The following is a 14,847-nucleotide window of genomic DNA, read 5'->3' on the forward strand; positions in this document are numbered from 1 at the left end:
TTGACCGCATTTCACACCCATTTTTCACCTTTGACCCCCTTTCACACCCATTTTTCATATTTTACCCCATGTCACACCCTAAATTGCATAAATTAACACAACGGTCACACTCTACTGACTTGCTGCCCCAAAACGACACCCTACAATTAGGATTTGTGCACAGCGGACAACCTATGTCTCTTGATTTACACAACAGGACACCCCAAATATTAGAGTTTGTAGCACAATTTACACAATTAAAAGTGTACTTTGGCACATTTAACACACTGAAGTGCATCTCTTTACTGAGGAGACATTCCCACCATTAATTGAGTATTGTGATGTTCTTTGCAATCAATGTGCTATGTACTCTTTTCATAGTGATGAACTTATGCAGGACAGTAAAATGCAGACAGGGTATGTGTGTAGTGTATTTGTATTGATACAAACCGTGTTTGGGGTCATTTTACAGTGATATACTTTTGATGGGGACTGTCACAATGTGACAAGCTCAGCTGAAGAAATTGTTTATTATTCTGTTCCTTTGGGCAATTCCTGTTGCATCAAATGTGGTGTGTGCTCCACCTGCCTCGTTTTCATCTTCATCCTGGTCATCGTCCGGTGCAGCAGGCACTTGGATCCTTGGAGCATTGGTGCGCACACATATATTGTGCAATACACAACTGCTAGGATGATTTTGCTCACCATTTCGGGGCTGTACAGCAGTCTGCCACTTGTGATGTCCAGGCTATGGAAGCGTAACTTTAGCACACCAAATGTGCGCCCCACAATGGACCGGGTGCGTCTGTGGGCCGCATTATACTGCCTCTATGCCTGAGTGGTGGGGTTTCGGAGGGGTGTCATCATCCACGGGCATTGTGCATATCCTTGATTACCTGTAACATGTGATGGAGAGATGTGTTCATTATTGGTTATGCAGGCTGTGTTGTTAGTGTGGATGGTTTTGTGTTGTGTGATTTGTGCTATGTTGGATTTCAAGTTAGCCATGTGTCGCTTCGGACTGGTTACCAGCATCAATGCTAATTTTGTTGCCTCACAGTTGATCCACCATCCCCCGGGTCATTTTGATTGTGTGTGCTGCGCGGTTGCATCACTGGCACTCCTACTGTGCTACAATATTAAGGCCATCTGCGCATAACTGCAGACATAACACACACACCAACAGGCACCCTGGATCTCCTAGCGTCTAACAATTGCACTCATCCTACGTCCTCAAACTCAATGGCATGATAACTTTCAAATGGCAATAGGATACACCAGACATGGATCACGTTCAGTTCTGATGCTGCCGCTGCTGCAAGACCTGCCCACCGCACAACACAAGCTGTTTCATGTCCAGAGCTGCCACAAAGCAACACTAAGCAGCCCCATTGCCTGCAGGGACCACTGAGGGCAGGAACACTTCACCCGCACCATCAACATCATCAGATGCCACACCATCCACTCCATGGAACACGTACGCATTCCTGAGAGGAGGTTCCAAATCACATACCACAAATACACAAAATCCATTACAATCTGTGAAATGTTTGCTAACATCAGACTGTCCGAAATCTTCACCACAATGACCCACAAGGCAGGGCACACCTTTGATACATTCTTAGCATGTGTACACTCGACTAGTTTGTCAACCCCACTAAACGCACATGTAGTGACCACAAACGGATACACTTCCTTGTCGGTCAACCCCAAGCCACCCCAGACCACATGCAGACCCACACAGAGTTAGTGTAGCTCAGTCAACTTGGAGATGCTACATAACACCATCAACAGCAACACCCACAACGCTGCAGTAGTCACCAATGGCGCTAGAAATTCTTTTACTGACATGTATCTCCAACTGCGCATACACATTTGCACCACTATGCAACTGCAACATTCAGCGTGCAAGAAATGCCACCTCTGTCACAAACAAACTCAAAGATGGCAGATGCATCTGTTGACACATGGAGAAGAACTGGTACAAGATTGAGGGTACCATTAAACATCACCACCTACAAGGACACAAAGCTCATATTCTCCATCAACAATACGCCTACACACCCCACCTGGCTTCCAGGAGGGATTGCTGTCAGCTGCAACATGAATGATCACCAGCTGTGGGGTGCTATACGCAGAGACATGACTCCTCATCCTCATAACGAAACCATCAGCATGTGGCATCACCTGGTGGGACGACAGTTTCTGCACCACCCCAGCGTAGGTACGTAGGTACCGTGCGTGGCCCCTCCCTCTCCATGGACCAATAGGTCTAGGCAGTGACCTGTAGCTGTGTCAACTGCCCCTGCATCTTACATGCAACCTTCAAATGGATCCCTCCATTGTCAGGTAAGAAAGGCACCCGCACAGTCATTGGCATCATGCTGGACTACGGAAACCGATGTAGGTAAAAGTCATTTACCGATTTTAAAATACCGATTTTTACCGAATCGGTAATCTGAAATCGGAAAATGAGATGTAGAGAAAAAAATCGGTAAAATACCGATTCGGTAACATTCGGTATCGTGTTTCGACACTTACCGAATCGGTATTGACCGAATCGGTAGATACCGATTCGGTAATGGCAATACAACCGTATGGCCCAAAAGGCCCATAGGAATGCATTGGCAAAACCGAATCGGTATTTACCGAATCGGTATTTCCCGAATCGGTATAAATACCGATTCGGTAAATACCGATTCGGTAAACACGGAATCGGCAAGCAAGTAAAAGTGAAACTAATGAAAGCAGCCAATGAGGTGGAAGCACCCTCCCCCACCCTAGCAGGGAGTGGCAACCCAGGCAGGTGCAACTCATCAGAACATTCTGGAGAGGCAGCCAGAGCTGAGCAGTGAGAGTGAGCAGCAGAGAGAGTGTTTGGAGATCACAGTGGAAATGGCAAGCAGCTCTGAGAGCCAGAAGGCTGAGAGAAATCGCAAGGTGAAGTTCAGCAGCATGGAGCTGCAAGTATTGGTGGAGGAGGTGGTGAGGGTCCACAGGCAGCTGTATAGGAGGCTGTCCCTCACAGTCCCTGAGTCTACAAAGAAGAAACTGTGGAGTGCCATCAGTGAGAGGGTCAATGCTGTTGGTGTGACCCCCAGGAGCATGGATGACCTCAAGAAGAGGTTCTATGAAATCCGGAGCCTCACCAAGAGGAATTGGCGGAGCTCCACAAGCAGGCAGGACTGACCGGTGGAGGCAGGAACCCCGCGCCCCCCTCATTGAACTGGAGGAACTGGTGTCCACAACGATTGAGGCGGAGAGTGTGGTTGGAGTTGGGGACATGGACAGCTCAGCCAGAGCTAAAGCTAAAGGTAAGAAGCATGCACAGCATGACACACCCTACCAGACACCTCCCCATTGGCCCCAATGTACAGCCAAACCCCAGTCCAGTACTGCTAGCAAAATACATGAGCAATGCATGATGGGAAATGTAGACAGCTAATGTAGGAACAATTTACAGTGCACATTAAACTGCAATGCACTTTAAGAAAGAATCAGAGTAATGAAAATTACATGTGCAATGCATTTATTGTAGTGACAGTAAGACATTTCCGCTCAGTTGACAAATGCTACTTTATTCCTAGGGGCGCCATCAGGTAGTGGAGCAGCAGCTGCACAAGTGTCAGCTCCAGCAACAGCGGACAGTGCGGTGGCAGGGCCAAGCAGCATGGATGACTCGCAGGAGGTAGAGGACAGCAGTGCCATGGCCAATGAGGATGACTCAGGACATGCCCTCTTAATTTCCCACTCCCCCAATTGTCACAATCCCCACCATTGCAGTTCTCACCAGAGAACTCACCCACACGGTCCCAGCCAGCACCTGCCACAGCTCCAGCCAGGAGGAGTATTGTGGCCCCATTGACCATCATAGAGGGAGCTGCGGGTCAGGCACCAGCACCCACACCTGTGACACCTGTGGCACAGCAGGCCACGCAGCAGACCAGCACCAATCGCCGCCGCCCACGCACTTCCAGCAGTGCAATTCCATCACGGGAGGGCACCGTCTTCCAAGGGCTTGAGGGGAGCATGGTGCGAATCCAGCGGATGCAGGCCAAGTCCATCCTCGTTTGCCACCGGCAATTGCGTGAACATAACCTGCAGATGGTGGAAATGACAAAGGGATTTGCTGAGTTTGTGGCAAGTAACCGGGAAATTGCAACAGGAATGGGTCGCATTACAACTGCCATAACACAGCTGTGTGCCAAGATGGAACTGAATGAGCACACAAGGCGCAGGGATGCCCGTGTACAAAACCGGGCAATTAACCGGCTTGCCGCAGCAACAGCCCTGCTATGCCGCCGAGGGGCAAATATGGAACAGTGCCTCAATCAAAACACTGCGGAGGTGACCAGGGGCATGGCCTGCATCACCAGTGCCATGGAGACACTCATTATATCCAACGCAGTGGTGAATCCTGCCCTGGACGTGGCCGAGGCTGGGGACAGCAGCAGCCGCAGCAGTCCGGCCAGCGCAGTGTCCGAGCCGCGCCGGAGCTCCAGGCGCTCCGCAGAGGCAGCCGGACATGCAGAAGGGGGGGAGCCGCATCCCAGTGGGTCTGCAAAGCGCAGCAGGAAATGACACTGCCAGTGTGGGTGAGGCAACCCGGCCCATTTCCTGTCCCCACATTGTAGTTAATCATTTCATTTGTTGCACATCAGTGCTGTAACGTTGTACCAACATTTTAAAAGTTTCATTTCTTCACATCCATTACGTGTCTGTGCATCTGTACTCACTCAGAAATAGTTGTCTGTTATCTCCTCACGTCTGAACCTGCCATCACTTGGTGTAGACACTCCAGCAGGTTGTGTTTGTGGCACAGCAATGTCATCGTCAGGGTCCTCGTAGTCAGACAACTCTACCTCTGTGCCCTTCTTGACCGCAAGGTTGTGCAACATTGCACAGACAGCAATCATCTTGCAGCAGGTGATGGGGGTATATTGCCTTGCACCTCCGCTCTTGTGCAAGCATCTGAACGTGCTTTTCCAGATGCCGAAGGTCCGTTCTACTACATTCCTTGTGCTTTTGTGCGCACGGTTATACCTCCTTTGGCTGGGTGTTGAGGGGTTGAGGTAGGGGGTGAGAATGAATGAGCGGAGGGCATATGCACTGTCGCCTAGAAGGAAAAGGGGTAACATTACTCACATGCATACATGTACTTCACACTGCTATTTTTGTTATGGGGGTCTGTCAATGTGTCTCACCTTGGATGTATCCTTCACCAAATTCCCCTGCCGTCAGCCGTGCATGGATGCCGCTGCTTTGGAAGACGTAGGAGTCGTGGGTACTCCCTGGGAATTTTGCAACCAGGTCTGTGATGACGCACTTAGCATTACAAATCACCTGCACATTTATGGTGTGCCGTGACTTCCGATTGCGGTATACGTATTCCGTGTCAGCAGGGGGGCAAATCGGAATGTGTGTGCCATCTATGCAGCCAATGATGTGGGGGAATCTTGCCATCTGGTAGAAGTCTGCTTTTGTCTGTACCAGTTCTGCATGGGTTACAGGGAAGGAAATGTATTGGTCCATCCTTTGTATCATGGCTTCAAGGAACTTGTGGAAGAACCTTGACAGGCAGCTCTGGGTCACCCCTCCTGCCACAGCAACTACACTTTGATAGCTGCCAGACGCAAGCAGGTGTAGGCTGCATAGCACCTGCACGTGCACTGGGATTGCGTGTGCCCTTGGGGTGGTGTGCTGCAACAGGGGTTTGAGGTCCCTAATGAGCTCTAAGATGGTCTCTGGGTCCAGCCTGTACCTCTGTAGGATCTCTGCATCTGTCAGCATGAACAGGGTGATCCGCTGTCCATACACCTGCTCCTGTCTCAGCCATTCCCTCTCTCCTTCCTGCTGTAGCCGTAGCCGTCTTGCAATGACATAAAATGCCGCCATGGTGCAAGAAGAATTTCATTTTGGGTCCATTTTTATAGGTTGCACCTGGTTACCACCTGATTCCAATCTATGGTAACTACAGACTCTTAAATACCGAATTTGAAGCTAATTCGGTATTTCAGAGCTTTCCTACATCTCAATCTTCAGTTTTTCACACAGAATCGGATTTACACCGATTCGGTAATTTTACGGAATCGCTGACTTTACCGATTCGGTATTTTTAACGATTCGGTTTGTTGACGAATCGGTATTTTTTTCCGATTCTGTGTTTTTTCCGATTCGGTATTCTACCGAATTGGTGATTTTTCCGAATCCCTATTTTTACCGATTCGGTTTGTTAACGAATCGGTATATTTACCGATTCTGTGTATTTTCCGAATCGGTATTCTAACGATTCGATAACTTTTCCGATTCGGTATTATCACCGATTTGGGCGGTTTTCGGACTGCTACATCCCGATGGCTCGATACCGATCGGTAACGGCCGAAAATACCGATTTTCGGCCGTTACCGACCGACCTACATCGGGCCCTATATGCCCAAATGGGCAGATCTGCACTCAGCTTAGACTCAGCTTAGTCCCGATTGTCCAGAACAACCCCCACACACTGTGCCTTGTGTACATACTTTCATTATAGATCAAGTCCCTCCGACGCACATACTTGGTTCCCACCTCTCTCCACATTTGCAAATGAGTGGCGGAGGGGCTAAGCCTTTGGGGATGACTTGTCTACATAGCTGGCCACAGTTCCCACAGTTCATTGTGAATGAAATGAAATTAAAAGAAAATTTATAGAGCGCGGTATTTTGCCCTGGGGCGTCCAGCGCTAGAAAGAAAGGTGCTTTCTGATGAGACTGCTAACAGCGGGAGTTAGTCACACATTTCTTAAAAAGAAAGGTTTTTAAATGTTTGCGAAATGAAAGTAGGTTAGGTTTGGATCTCAGGTAAAGGGGGAGGGAGTTCCACAGTTTATCCGCGTTGTAGGAAAACAACCGGCCCCCACATCTTGATCTCTTAGTCGTGGGGACTGTGGCGAGGAAGGTATGGGCAGTGCGAAGCTGTTTGGTAGGGTGGTAGGGGGTAATTAAGGAGTGGTTAATGACCGCACCCGTTTTCCAAAATGCTTGATAGGAAATGCAGAGGGTCTTAAAATTGATTCTCTCCCTAACAGGAAGCCAATGAAGACTTATTAGGCTGGGTTTTGCTGAGAGACGGCGGGGGAGCTGAAGCAGAGTTCGGGCGGCACAGTTTTGGATTATCTGGAGCATTCGTAGGGTATATTCAGGGGCTCCTAGGTAGAGGGCATTACCAAAATCAAGGCGAGACTGGATTAGGCCTTGGATCACGATCTGTCTTGCCCTGAAAGGCAGGAGGGGAAGAATCTTTCTAAGAAGTCTGAGAAGGCCGAAGAAGGTGGCTGATAGTTTGGCTGCCTGACTGTTGAAGCTGAAAGATTTGTCCAGCCAGACACCGAGGCTTTTTATAGTGTCTTTGGGAGTGGGGGGGAGGCCAAGGCAGGCGGGCCAGATTGAATTGATCGTGGGGTAGACGGGGCTACCGAGGAGCCTCAGCTCCGTTTTGTCTCCATTCAGTTTGAGACATGAAGAGGTCATCCAGTTGTTGACTTCTTCTAGGCAGCCCCTCAGGTTGATCTGTGCTAGTTGGCTATCTGGCTGATTGAGGGAAACCACTAGCTGTGTGTCATCGGCGTATGTAATGATCTTTATACCCAACGGACGGATAATCTCAGCTAGTGGTGTCGCAGGGTTTCTGTACTCACACAGAACTGTGCACAGAGGAGTGGAACCTCGGCAAATTAGGGTGTCCCAAAACTTACCTTAGCAACCAACTCACCCCTTACCGAGCTAGCTACAGTGTCTCATTGGACATATCAAACTTCCAATGTTTAGACAAACCAGAACATGAACTTACAGTACCTCAGGGTACGTGGGACTCATGAACACTCTTTCGTTATATTATCATTACAAACCAGAACATGGAGTAAAGAAGACACATGTGCATTTGAAATGTTTATTTACTAATGCCGTCTTCTCAGGCGCAGTATCTTAGATAATACAAGTATACTTATTATCAGTAGCAAAATTATCAGCATAGTTACTAAGACATAAAAAGCGAATGGTGACAGCATGTTAACATGCTGTAATGAATAAGAGTTAACAACACCTATATCTCACCCTCCCTAACACATATATTATATTATTAGCTAAGAAGGTCTCTTTGGGTTGTTTTAGGGCGGGCCCATACCTTAGTGTCCTAGCATGAAGGAATCACATCAGCATACACCAGCTCTCTCTGCATGTGCACCGCATCAAGTGTGTTAACAAATTCTCGTGCAAAGCAATATCAATCCCGCCTCAAGCCCAAGTTGGCAAAGGCTGCACTTGTGTTATGACTATGAAGGCGTGGAGATCAGACCTCATAACAATTACTTATCGTGTTGCTCCTGAAACTATAGCACTCTCCGTGCAGACATGGTTTATTAAACAAAACTGATATCAGAGCAATAACATATTATTCTCACATACACCACGGCAAACCACTAGGTTGAAAGCTAAGTCAACAATTAAGGGTCGTGTGCAAAAGTTGCAAGAAAGGAAAAATGGCGTTTAAATCTCAAATGTACCTATGCTAACTTAACACGATATAAGGATATATAGGAGCTATACAACACCCCCCCATGATCCGAGAACGGACTAAATAAGATAACAGAAGTGCCATCACATGAGAGCAGAATCCAACAATAAACGAGCATGAATAAAAATTCAATTATAAAAACTAATGCTAAAAAATAGCCCACAAGTATAATGTGGCCCAAGCCAATAGGCAAGCAAAAATAAAATGTCTTGACCAAAAGTCAATAAAATCAAGGAAATGCTATCAATCAGCATGTCAATTTGAGGCAGTGTTTATGATAAGACTGTATATGAAAAGTAAGCTGCAACAGCCTCCAGGAGGAAGTCACTGTCCTCATCCGAAAACAGTTCAGCCATCCAATTTAAAAGATGAAAGGAACATACGTGATCTCCCAGCACCGGATCCTCTATAACCATCAGAGGACAGCTCGGTGGGTTTTCAAGAAAACTTCGTACCAAGAAATTTTGCGCTGCTGACAACACATCCCAGGGACCCATTAGTCCATGTGCCACCGCCAAGGCCATAATCCTTTCGTCAGAACAAACCAACTCGTGAGCAATGATAGGACTCATCAGTTGATCAAAATCGACGTCAGAAGAAATTGGTCCGCAGAGACACAAATCAATGGCCCAAAGGAAATCACAGGTCAGGCAGCGAAATACAGGCTGGACACAGGTAAAATAGGAGAACCGAAAAGATAATCCAAACGCCGTGCTTAGAGTCGCCAACGGCAGTGTGCCATAATAATCAAGCATGCGGTTGCGAAACCGCGTCAGTAGCACTTGCGCGTGGTCTTGCACAGGAAGGGCATCCATATTTAAAAAGGCAGAAAACCACCAAAGCGCCAGCCGCTAATGCAAGGAAAAACGGGAATCCTCCAAACAAGGATGAAAAAATAGAATGGAAGAAGGCAGGGATGACTCCAAAAATCTTCTCAAAGGAAGTCACGAGACCACTGCTAACAACTTTAAAAAAATGTGCTAGGCCCGTTGTGGAGGATGCGTTAAAGATAGAACGAACCATGGCTCCGAAATGCAAAGGCAAATCAGTATTTAAAAGAGCCTGAACCTCCGTACGGGTGTTAGCAATGTGAAGCACGAAAGTTTCACGGGCCGAGCTCAAGGCCACCTCTTTCTGGGACAATAGAGCTCTTATTCTAGCCATGCCGCTGAATTCTGCTCCCAAGGTCGGTATCTGTGGCCAAATGGAAGACTCCCTATGTTCACGTGTGGGAGGATAAAGAACATTTCTGCAGCAAATAACTTGCTCACTTACTGTTACTATGAAAGCTATACCTTTAATTAACCCACAACAGTTCTCATTATTGAGCATTAAATAACTACCATTCTCTAACAATTTAAACGTGGGGATGATAGCAGGAACTGGCGTGCCCTGTAAAACGCAAGCCATATTCGGTCGGTCCTTGTTACATGAACCGTGTAACTGTATGTGTCTGCACATTAAAGAATGATCTGGCGTCTCAGTACACTCATCCCCTGTTAGATAAACTTCCTGTTCATCCTTGAAACATCTGTATGTGTATGGGAGTGACCAGACCTCATGAAGAAAACCGCTACCTAAGGGTTCAAAACGACCTATTGGCACATATTTCATACAATTTGAAAACTTATACAACGCAAAAGGCAGTGTTATTAAACCGTGGATAAGCCACGTAGCAGCAGTGGCTTCTGCCACAGAAAAAGGTAAAGATTCCAACCTTTCAATATGTAGCATAGAAAAGGAAGCATCACGCATTGAAAGCAAGCGTTGTTTGTCTGTCAAATTAAACGGTGCAAATAAAGAGGAAACGTTCATGTATCCCCAGGGAACTTTACCCATTTTCAGAGTCTGAAGTGTCCATGCAAACTGCATGATTGACCGTAATTGATTTTGACCATGGTATAACACTGACACTTCATCATGCACAATATCAACAACAGACGACACAATATTATCTAATGTGTAAATTCTAGAGGAAAGCACGTTAATGCTATTGTCAACAACTGCAAGCACTTTCTCAAGATTCGCCTGATCAATAGCCCTAAGGCGTGAAGCAGCCTCAATCTGTGACAGTTTCCAAATTTCATTGTAAACCCCATATAACCACCTTTTCGACCTGCCACTAGCTGGGCCTTTAATGAAATCATTCAAATCCACGTCTGCATTCAGTTTGGAAAGGTGATACTTAACCGCAGGTAAAGTTGAATGTTTCAGCCAAGCTTGACACAACTTGCCCACAGAGTAAGAGGTGACAGTATGACTCAAATCAAACCGGGGATCAGATCTAACAGTCTTAAAACCGTCAGTTATATTTAAAAATCTTTTTTGGCAAGAATCAGCACTACGGTGCCAAAGCAGCCAACCCTTAGGATTCATACTGGAAATGTTAAAGGAGGAATTAAGAAGCAGAGCCTGTATATCCTTAATGGACAATTGAGTAAAATTACTCCAATCCTCATATTCCTCCAACTCCGGGAAAGACGGGGTGTTTAACCTTTTAGATGTAGCCAATCCAAAGCATGTGGTCTGGGAAATGGTTTCATTTAAAAACAACATATGATTCGGGATGAGACATGCACGGTGCAAAGCCTCAGTGCCTCGTACCTGCCAGGACCTTGAACCCCAAACCGATTTAAGGTCTATTGTTTCCTTCCATAACTCATAGCCCCCAGTAACTAATTGATCTAGGAAGGCCCTCGAATACAACAATTTTGTATCGGTAAGTCTAACCTTGGACAGTGGCTGTTTGTGAAATTTAAAATAAAAGGACTCGGGATTGGACTGATTAAAGTCAGTGAAATAAGTATACTTTTTAAGAAACGTTTCTGAACTCCCTTGTGTAGGTGCCGGGCAATGTTCCCACTGAGTAAAATTAACAGCATCCCTTCGGGAAGATGTTTTGTGTAAGAAGTGATTGCCATAATGTTGGTAACAGAACAATTCACCATAATTAGCAGATTCTAAATATAAATCCTCAGCATCAAAAGCAGCATAGTATTTCAAATCAGAAAACAAACTTTCCACAGCATTAACATCCCAATCATCAGACCGAATGTTTTGTTTCACCACATCCCCCATATTCACTCTTAGTACATTAGGAACATTAACGACTTCCGTTGGGCCATGAATCTGAAAACGAACTGCATCCCACGCGATTCCATCCAGAACAGGCCATGCTGTGATGTTAACCAAAGTCAAGTCTCTTTTTAATCTGTGTGTAGAATGTGAAGAGGAAAGTGGGGCCAAAGTTCCATTTAAATGAGTAATGCAAGTTCTCTCCTCGACATAGTGTCCATTCATAATTCGAAAAAAATAAAACACAAAACCAATTGACATAAAAAGGTAAACCGAAAAAAGGACCAGCCAAATGTATGTCCAAGGAGGTATCAAAAAATGTTTTTTAAACAGGCTAGCATATACTGCAATTTGAGAGGGTTTTTTCGAGGCAAGGGAAGCAGACTCAAATGAAAATCTGGATTCCGTGGCTAAACGAGCTTGCAGGTCAGGCATGGACAAATCAGTGGGGTATGTATAGTCCAACTCATCAACGTTAGTTCCGGGTAAATTATTTAATAATGGACTGGAAACAGCAGGTAATTCGATGGCCACTTCAGGTTCAATATTAGAAGTAGTGGGCATAACTGAATTTCTCACAATGGAAGGACAGGAAACAGCCGGTGTCATGCTAAGAAGAATCGGCCACTCTGTGTATCTTGACATTGTCAATTGAAATAAACCTGTTTTCCTTACGACCAGGAAGTGGTGGTAAAATGACTGTTCTTGTGCCCTTCACTCCAAGGACGGGAACCGGAGCTCGATAGGAAGGACCAAATTCTTTCTTATTATCGATCTTCTCTCGAACCAGTTCGCCAACTTGAGGTAACCAGCCAGCTACCGGGATCTGCAACGCATCATCCGACGTGGAGGGCAAATGTTCCTTTGCAAGACTGTCTCTGGTCTTTTGTAGATTCTGTAAAACATTGCAATGTTCATCTGCGTCAAAGCAAGTGGCGCGAACCACCAAGTCTAGACCGTCAAGGTCAGGGACGTACATCTTGATGCCAAAGAGCATCTCGTATGGGGTCCGCCCACCCAGAGACCTTCTAGGGAGATTATTAAGAGCACGCTGCACGCCATAGAGGTGAGCCAGCCAGTTTCTGCCAGTGCCTATAACTCGGGCTGTCAAAGATCGCTTTAAATCACGGTTCATTCGTTCAACTACACTATTACCCTCAGGTCTGTAGGGTGACGAAAACTTGACTTGGACCCCCATCGAAGTCATGGCATCCTTATACGCCTTAGAGGCGAAAGCCGGACCCTGATCCGAATGGAAGGTACCACAGGCAAAAATCCCTATAAAGATACGCAAATCTCTAATGACAGTCCGTGAATCAGCGCTGCGATGTGGCCATACCCACACAAAGCGTGTGCATGAGTCAACTGCTACTAAGATGTACTTATATGCAGTATCAGATGAAAAAGGACCGCAGTGATCTAAATAAACACAGCCTAGCGGTTTATTAGAAATGTACAACTGAGTCTGTGGCGGACGCGTAGCAGTGGAAGGTTTAATCTGCTGGCACATGTCACACAGAAGGACATAATCACGCGTCTGTTTGTACAGTCCCCGCCACCAGAAACGTAGTTGTAATTGAGTTACAGTGGCCGAGACGCCCGCATGCGCAGACGCCACACCTTCATGAGCCGCTGTAATCAAGTCTGCTCTGCGATCCGAGTTGGGAATCAGCCGTTCCCCAACATCAGGAATTGTCACAAAAGGAACCTTTTCGGGACTTAAGTGGTATGTATACTTCGAAGGGAATCCCGCAGGATGTTTACTTCCCTTCTCAGAGGCAGCAATCGCTGCCAAGATGTCGCTATCAATCTTGGTTTTAGACCTAGTAACTGCCGCAACTAAGTATGTAGATACTGCTGATTTCGCTGCTTCATCAGCAAGCGAGTTGCCAACAGCGTGAACTCCTACGCGCTGATGACCGAGAGTATGAATAACAAAAACGAGTGGCAACTTAGCCTTAAGCTCTGCCACTCGAACCCAGATCATTTTATGTTTTATTGTGCTACCCTTGGAATCATGAAAATCATTTTGAATCCAAAAGAACAAGTTTTCATTGTAAGACTGAACACAGTAGTAAGAATCACTTACAATCAGAGTTGTAACACTTGGATCCGCGTACTCTAACGCCAGTAATAGAGCACGAAGCTCTGCCAATTGTGCGGTGCAATCGCCCAGGGGCATCGTGTGCACCTCCCTGGAAATGAACTCATCATTCAACATAGCACCGACCACAATGGCGCATGCGGAAACGTAGGCATGTTTAGAGCCATGCGCAACCTGCGCCGACCCATCAGTGTAAATGATGCAATGGAAGTCCTCCAAAGGTCGCATAGCCAGAGGAGCAGGATGAACGAATTCATACTGCAAGTACTCTTGCGACCGTAAGGAGGCGTCAAAAATAAACATGACATCCGTGGATGACAATGACGCAGCCCACTGAATCCACCGAGGGTGCAAAGCTTTTGAATTTGGTACACTGGCTTTCGTGACTGCCTCCAAATGAGGACAGGGTGTTACCACTAGCATGAGACAGTGCTCGTTCCTTAAGAATTGCCATCTGTACAGCAGTTAAAACCTTTTCCACTGTGGGAAACCGCAACTCAGCCGAAGTGTACAAGTGCGACTTGTAAGCAATAGGTACTGTGTCACCTTCATTAAAAGTGAGGTATGTGAAACCCACCGTCCCAGGAATTATTCTTATTACTAGGTTGGTGTGGTTATCACGAGTCAGTAAATATTTAGAAGCGAGCAGATCAGCCTGCAAGGATTGCAAAATGGCTGAATGCTCAGGCAGCCAGCATGATTTTGAGAAAGTTGGTTGTATCAAAGCATACAACGGCTTGATACGCTGGGCATATTCCGGAATGTAAGTTCTGCCGAAATTCAAAAAACCCAGCAAAGACTGTAATTTTTTCAGTGTTGTAGGAGCGCGCAATTGTGCGCATTTCTCCAAGAAGTGAGGAGCCAAACCTCTACCTTCATTGTTCAGCTCATAGCCGAGGAACAACACCGTGTGTTCTGCAATGTGCGATTTTGCAAAATTAAATTTGTAACCCATATCAGCAAAGGTACAAATTATGGAATTCACTCGACACAGATGCATCCAAATCTCGTCGTCTGTGAGATAAATATCATCTACATAAGAACATGCATCTGGATCGATTCCCTTCAACAGAGTGACTATTCTGGAGGTGAAGACTCCAGGACTATTTTTGTAGCCCATTGGGAGTCGCCGGAAGCGT

This window comes from Lissotriton helveticus, chromosome 2_1 (genome assembly GCF_964261635.1).
Source record: "Lissotriton helveticus chromosome 2_1, aLisHel1.1, whole genome shotgun sequence".
Lineage (NCBI taxonomy): Eukaryota > Metazoa > Chordata > Amphibia > Caudata > Salamandridae > Lissotriton > Lissotriton helveticus.